Here is an 8,537-nt window from a genome sequence, read left to right as displayed (position 1 = left end):
AATCTGAAATTCCAAAACAACTTGAATATATCGAATATTAGATAGTAAACCAACTCTTAAATATACAGATAAGAATCCATTAAACAAATGCTGAATTAACAATATTAAGATTTGTCAAAAGTTGCATCCCTTGAGAATAAAATAAGACACAAGTACAATTGATGCAACAGACATAACAAACAAAGCTTACTCAAGGGAATCCAGAGATCCCTCACAAGGAACAACTCCACTTCAAAATGCTATCAGCTCCACACCCGCAATTAAATGTTTTTCTCCTGCAAATGTGTTTGTTGGGTTCGAAAAAATTGACAATTTATCAGAGAGATTATGGATACAGCCTGACATTTGATCCTCAGCTAACTATACACTTCACAACTGATGCCCTTTCGATTTCTGGACAACTTTTACTTGCCACTTCAATTCCAGATTCTGAAATACCTGGGAAATAAATCATTTTTGCATTCTTCCAGTGATATGAGGTTACTAGCCATTGAACCGAGACCTATTTCATTGTTAGTTGCAAAAATTGAGACACTGCCAATTCCTTCAGTAATGGACAGCCTTCACCTAGTACCAACATTTTCGTGTCGCCAAGGTTCTGTACAAATAGAAAGAAAACACTACAGATGAGTAGAGACGCATGCAACTTTGTACATCTAAAAATTTGAGATTCAGCCCAGCTCTACACATAGAATGACTGTTAACTTTAACGGACAATACTACATGCAAAAAATTTGAACGTCTCATGAAGGATATGTTTGCCAAGTGTTTATAAACAGATGGGCTCATGGAAACAGATATAGTAGATAAGTGGGTAATACTTATGGATCCCCAGAAAAACATTGATAAAAAATGGTTTGACCTCAGCCAAAGAAATGTAGGTAGCTAGTGTGGTACAATAATGATCACTACATGATAAAATCGGGGTAAACTTAAGGACTCCAAATGTGATACACTAGAAACAGGAAGGAGAAAGAAGTACCCAATGCACATTGGTGAATAAGGAGCTTCTTTGAGTTTCTGCACCCTCTAGCTATACTATAATGCCGTCATCCCAAATAACTGAGCACTATACCAAATGAAGAGCTCGCAGCCCATGCCACATAGTGCATCATTTTTTACTCCCCTAATTGCAGCAAGACTAACTTAGAAAGGGCGGCTGCATTACATAGTCCAAGCCCACAAAACTGTAAATAATGTGAAACATCAGGCGAATTAATAAAAACAGCAAAGCAAGACAATGGTATAAAAAGGAGTTAAGAGCAGCAGTTAGAAATGATTAAGGTTCTTGCCAAAGTGATCATGGGTTCAAGTCTAGTATGGAAGGATTGGGGAAGGGGAGGTTGCTAACAATTGTACGGCAAGACAACTCAGCACAACATTAGAGAGAGAGACAGCAGTTCACTTGACAAAATGAGAAAGCAAGCACGAGTTATGGTGGTGTCAGGGGAAGTGAGTGAAAGAAAGGAGGCAGTCAAAATGCTTCCATGCAGGATTTTCCAGTGAATTTCAGTCTGCGTATTCCAATTGTACGGCAGCCATTGACTTCAAGACACAAAAGCTCAGTGTAACCAACAGTTACAGAATCTAAACACATCCTACCCAGAACGTAGCAATTTTCAAGATAAGATTTTTCCAACTTTTTACAGCCTTTGCCAATAGCACAGAGGCCCTGCAAAAGTGTTGCTGAAGATCTAAAACAAATAAAGCATCACTCAACCTTCAGAAAAAACATTGGATGAGTCTCTCAAAAGTGTTCTTCCTTGGCTCAAGCTTACTCTTAAGCATATTGCCCATCCACTCCATCCCTTCTACAACATTTCATTGCTCACTCAGTCCAATTAAAATGAAATTATAAGCACAAATCGCCAGTATCACACCCTATCTAACAAATCTTTACACGATGTTTTTGCTTCCACCACATTTGTAGCTTGCAAAGTTTGCAATCAACACATCAGATGGCAGCAAATCCTGAGCAAATCCTGCTTTAGAAGCTCATCAAGTAAGTACATACCCTCCATATCTTCTTTTCTTGCAAGAGCCTTGAATCAAAGAATTGCAAGTGATCACATGAAGTTCAAAACCTTCATGCCCCATCCTTCTTTTGCATAAAACATGAATAACTTCCTGAAAAGTGTGTATTATCAGGAGAACAATTCTTTGCAATCATAGTACGACGAAAAACAAACTTTTGCATAATCTATTCTCTTGCAAAATGAAGACATCAACTTATTGAAGGCAAAATTGCTTGAAACATGCCCAGCATCCAAAACTTCTCGATGAAGAACGTAGCCTTCTGTAACATAGTTTTCCACACATTTGGTCCTCAAGCTAACTTCTGAACGGATACCATCTTTATTCTCAACTCACAATAACGGTAAGACTCCAGGTTCTCAAATGCCACGAGAACAAAACCATTTGGCTATATTCCAGTATTGTACAGTTCCTAGCTATATAGCTGAGACCTACGTGTGTATCCACATACAATGGGATAACATCAATTCCCTTAGGACAGCCTTCGCCTAGTGCATCATTGTCCCCAAGGTTTTGTACAAAGCCTCATCAATTACGTTTTTGCATCGTAGCTTCAAAGATTTCAATAGAGGGCATCCTTTAGCTGCAACAAGCAAGACTCTGTTGTGGATGAATTCAGAATGTAATGATAAGTTTCAAGAGATCTACACTAAATTGACATGGCTTCTAATGAAACATCAGAAACAGCAGCAGCAAGTCCATGTGATTTTCACAACCAGGGGCTAGCCCAATCCCATGCAAGTCAAACCTTCGAAAAACAGCAAATTCAAATCCTCCAGTCAAGCATGTAAAAATCTCCACTCTATTCAGAGGTTATTTTCCACTCCCATGTCCCTTTCCATGCGAATCCCTTGTACCATAGCCTAAGCAAATATGCAGAGGGATTCTAGATCCCATTACCGAACAACTACCAATGTGCAAATAGAAAAGCCTGATTTTGAGATAGTGTGACAATATTCTGATCCAATCTGAAGTATCGCTCCAATAGAATGATTATTCAAAGGATATACAAAACTACAAGTATAATTCTGGGTCATCACTTACAAATTCACGCACCACCAATTTACATTTATCAACAGATCATAGCCCTACATCTCTTACGTTAAGAGCACCATATCACACTTTAAATTTGATAAATCCATTTCCAGCAACAGCCAAATCAGAAACCAGAATCTGATAAACCACATGTTCCCAACCTCTTTTGCTCAAGATACTTTGAGCAGCAAGAGAAGACCAATTCATGCAACGTTCTCTCACCTGGATCATGAAAAACAAACTAGACATTTAAACAAAATAACACTGGAATTTAATTTCCGGTTTTTATCATAATTACATGCAACAATAGCAAAGTAAAAAGAGATTTCTATCTTCCTAATTCTCAAAGAACTACAATAAATTGAAATTTTCAAAAATTCCGAAAACAAGAACCTTTTGATATTGTAAATTTTTAAAGAAGCATGGCCACAACATTAGACAATTTGTTTTTGCAACTTCTATTAGCTTCTTGTGGAGCAAGCAGATGGATCCAACTTTCTCTAGGCAAAGTATTAGTCGAACACCGCAACTAAAAGCTTAAGCTATTTTAGAGCGAAAGAATTTATTGTTTATATGTTGATAGTTCATTTTCAACACATCCTCTCACATGTTCACAAAATTTACTTTTTCATCAAAGGCCTACAAGTGGACTCCTTACAAACAGTTGATGGTAAGAATTGAACAAACAACCTTTATTTGCTTCAATACCATATTAAACTAACTTAAAACTTACCAATTTGGCTGGGATAGAAATGCAGTCGCACAAATGTTCCAGTCCAGAGGGCATAAGAGCCAAGCCATGTTTGCAATTGAGTGACCAAGCATCATGGCTAAAATCAAGGCGTTGAAAAAGCTCTATAATGTTTGTCGAGTTATCTTGAAGTTCATCACATGTCCTCTTACTACATGCCATAGCAATTGACTGCAGATCCCTTGAAACTTTATCATTATATTCAAATATCGTTCACAACAGAAACTTGCTTATTGTAGCTAAAGGATGCCCACTTTTGAAATCTCTGAAGCTACACTGCAAAAACTTAAATAATGAGGCTTTGTACAAAACCATGGGGCCAAGGCAATGGTGGAAACAGCTGTAGGTCTCTGCAATATAGGTAGGAAGTGCACATTGCTTACTCGAATATTGCCACAAGAATAACTGGCCCTAGCATTTCAGAATCTAGAGTCTAAACAATGATTACAGGTGGTCCAAAAGTAAAGAGGGTATTGGTTAAAAATTAGAATGACGTGACTCTCTCGATTTACTCTTTTCTTGGACGAAGGTATGTGTTAACTTTTCTCTCATTTTACTAGGAAAAAAGTGTAGGGCTTTATATTCCCAGGGATACCAGCTCATAGCAACACCCCCCCCCCCCCCCCAAAAAAAAAAAAGAAAAAAAAAAAGGGTAATTTTTGTGCAATATTTTCAAGAGTCTTGGCAGTCAGTCATGTAGTCATTCTCATCTAGCACCAAACATTTCATCAACCCTTCCACCATCTCTTTAGGTATGAACAGTGGGTGTGTAGCGAATATGCTGCATTTTTGTGGGCATTCACCAATGTTAACTTAAACAAAAGAAAGCTTAGGAAACTTGTAGCTCAATTTGATCTGACTTCAAACACAACACCTGGAATTCACAAATGTTAAATTAGAAAATAATACTTGGAGGATTTAATAATTCAAAAAACAGGCAATAATAAATGATCTTTTGGGAAATAAGCAGGTCCTAAAGTCTCGGACAGCATGAAATTTCAATCACATTCAGTCACTTAGTGTTCACTCAATTAATACACCAAGATTTTTCTCCCTTATTCAACTCTAAATTCTTTCCATCCATAAAAAATATGCTTACTTTTTACTCATTCGTCCCAAATTATAGGCCACTTTCCTTGTCAAGTATAATTAATTTCTTAATTGTCTAAATGTACCTCATTATCAACCAATATGAACTACTCTATATGTACCATATATTAGGAAAACGTAAATATAATTTATTATTCCAACTATATTAATTAGAATTTCTTAATCTGTATGAAAATAGAAGCAAGCCTAAGAAGGGAGTAAAAATTATTAGAAAGGGTAAAAGAAGAAAAAGAATTGTCTTCTTCCCACCAAAATTTGCCACCTCCTCCTACCGCACTGCCAATGACTTCCTTCCCTCTTTGCCACCACTCCCTCATAAATAGATCCAAATCTAGGTGCACTAAACAAATTAGCTTCAGAGAATCCGCCTACGGCTTTTCAGAAAAATGAACCCAGCGCTAAATGTATATTCCAGAAAGTCCCGCCCCAATCCCGGATTCCCCATGTCATCTTGCCTTCTGCTAAAAGGCAACCACGTACGACGTACTATTAAAAACCCCTGAAATGCCTCTTGCTCTTCCACTATAAACATTTTATGAAGAGTGGTATAATCATGAAATTTTGATCACCAACTATGCACAGAGAATAGATATATCATAAGCAAAACATAAATCAAAATCAAGCAAAAAATAAAGAATTCATTGACAGAGGAAGTTGCTGAATCCAGATAATTTCAGTAAGATATCGAAATTGAGTTATTATCCCAAATCCAAAATTTATTAAGTAGAAATTAAAATATAACTCACCCAATCCGCTATACACTACTATATTCGTATTAACAGGAGATATATAGAGCACTGAGCAAGAACACCTTTTTTTATACAGCATGGATAGGGCTGTGACCGGAATTCACGAGGGAACTTCCCAGAGCACCATTTGGATTCAAGGCCGATGGCCAAAGGCGGCGGGCGAGGGTGAAGAACTAGGGTTAGGAATTTATATACAGCTTAATTTCACTTGTAATCACCAAACTTCCTCTCCAACTGCAGTTAAGGCACTGAATTTCAATTTGCCCCAATCCAATCACTTTAGTTCAATTCAATTGCAACCAAAACGGATGAAACAGTGGTAGATAGCCACAAAAAATATACAATTTTTTAAAATAGTCGTTGACCACTATTTAAAAAAATCAAAAATTTGTATAAACGTTGAAAATCCAAAATTGCTCCTGACATTTCACTCTTAAACCGACGTCTGGAAAAAGAAGGGAAAGAAAAAACAAGGAAACGGACGAGCTTTTCTTGGGAGGAGACCGACTGGCCACCATTAGAAATGAAGAAAATAAGTTTTGCATGAAAAATTTCCCCCATTAATATATGTTAAAGGTTTATTTTGTTGAAAATAGTGACAGAAATCTTTGTAGAATATGTAAAATTAGTAAAAACAAAGTTTTTTAAGATTTTGTTGCCGGAGATCACCGGAATCCGGGCAGAGGTTGTCTCTTGCAGACGGCCACAGATGGCCGTCTGTTAATAGACGACATGTGCCGTTTGTTAAGACGACCCAGGTCGTCTGTTAACAGACTGCTTGTTTGGACTGTCTGTAGAATAATTTTTTAATTTAATTTTTTTAACATTTAAATAATTATTTAATTATTATTTAAATGATAAAAGAAAAATATAAATAATGAATATTTGTTAATAATCAAAATACACAATTAAAATTTAATTATAGATTAATTGAAAGAAATTTCTAACATTTGAAATAAATAATTAAATATTTACGTTTACTTGTTCAATAAATAATTTAAATAATCAAATAATTTAAATGAAAAATCATTGGAATAAATAATTAATTTCTCACAAAAATAAATAATGAATATTTAAATAATAATTAAATGATTATTTAAATGATAAATAAATAATTTTATTAATCAAAATACGCAATTAAAATCTAATTGATACAAATTTCTAACATTTGAATTAAATAATTACGTTTTCTTGTTTAATAAATAATTTAAATAATCTTTCCATATAAGTAATTAAATCAAATAATTTAAATGAACAATTGAAACAAATAAATGAAAAACAATTTGAATAAATAATTAATTGAAACGCACAAAAATAAATAATGAACATTTAAATAATAATTAAATGATTATTCAAATAATAAATGAATAAATGCTAATAATCAAAATATTAATTAATGTTTAATTGAAATAAATTTTTAACATTTGAAATGAATAATTAAATATTTACCTTTGCTTGTTCAATAAATAATTTAAATAATCGATTCATATAAGTAATTAAATCAAATAATTTAAATGAACAATTGAAACAAATAAATGAAAAATAATTGGAATAAATAATTAATTAAAATGCACAAAAATAAATAATTAACATTTAAATAATAATTAAATGATTATTTAAATGATAAATGAATAAATGTTAATAATCAAAATATTAATTAATGTTTAATTGAAATAAATTTCTAACATTTGAAATAAATAATGAAATATTTGTTTTTGCTCTTATTCAATAAATAATGTAAATAATCGATCAATATAAGTAATTAAATCAAATAATTTAAATGAACAATTGAAACAATTAAATGAAAAATAATTGGATAAAAAAAATCAAAGTAAGTAATTAAAATGTAGATAAACAATTGAAATAAATATCTAACATTTAAAATAAATAATTGAATATTCGCTTAATAATTAAAATAAAAATTGAATAAACAACTAAAGAAAAATATAACAAATAATTACATATTTACGTTTAAATGTTCAATAAATAATTTAAAGAAAATAATTAAATATACAATTGTAGTAAATAATTAAAATTAAGCATTCAATAAACAATTAAAATAAATGTTAAATAAACAAATAAACAATCGAAATAAATAATTTAGATAAACAACTGAAATAAATAATTAACATTTAAATAAAAATAAACAATTTAAATAAGTAAGAAATATAAATTTTCAAAATAATTTATATGTAATTAAATATAAATAATCAAATTTAATCAAATAAAGAATTGAAATAAATTTCCAACATGGATTAAAATAAACTATGAAATAAATAATTTTATAAAAATTAATTTTTCCCTTTTTTATAAGTTGTTGTGTGTAACTTTTAATATTTTCTTTATTATCTGTTATTTCGTGCGTATATTACTTACAATTCGGTTAGTTGAATTTTGTGACATTATATTTCAAATGTTGTAACATTTGAAATTTTGTAGGATGGATTACCATTTGGACGCAGCCTTGAGACAAGTTCCTAGCAATGTTCGACGTAAGTTTGCCATCTTCACAGCAGTGTTGGATTCATTGGATGACGAGCACGCAGAGATATTACGTCGATCTTACCTATGGCCCCTGCATTCACTGCGATCTATACAGTTCTCTGGACAGTTGATCGATTCATTATTGTGTCGGCTGCTTAAGCCAATTGATGGAGATGCCCTCCACTTTGATCTTGGGGGCAAGGTTGCTACATTTTCTATATTCGAATTTGCCCTCATCACTAGATTAAGATGTACGAGCGAAGAGGCAGCGAGGGCCAGTATTTCGACAGACAAGAGGCTGCTGAATGATTATTTTAATAGGCACACGACAGTGACACTGGCGCAGTTAGGAGATGCATTCAGGGAATGCGACC

The 8,537-nt window shown here is 33.0% G+C and overlaps 1 long non-coding RNA gene across 1 annotated transcript; it reads right to left on the bottom strand.

Moving 5' to 3' along the window:
• Positions 1-4,424, bottom strand: LOC111403304. Its single transcript, XR_002704438.1, has 3 exons — positions 3,803-4,424; positions 983-3,291; positions 1-598 (listed from the first exon to the last, which is right to left on the bottom strand). It is a non-coding gene; the product is annotated as an uncharacterized LOC111403304 (long non-coding RNA).
• Positions 4,425-8,537: the final 4,113 nt, after the last annotated feature.

This window comes from Olea europaea, chromosome 11 (assembly GCF_002742605.1).
Source record: "Olea europaea var. sylvestris chromosome 11, O_europaea_v1, whole genome shotgun sequence".
Classification (NCBI taxonomy): Eukaryota; Viridiplantae; Streptophyta; class Magnoliopsida; order Lamiales; family Oleaceae; genus Olea; species Olea europaea.
The sequence above is the reverse complement of the archived record's forward strand: the minus strand, read 5'-3'. Positions and strand labels throughout refer to the sequence as shown.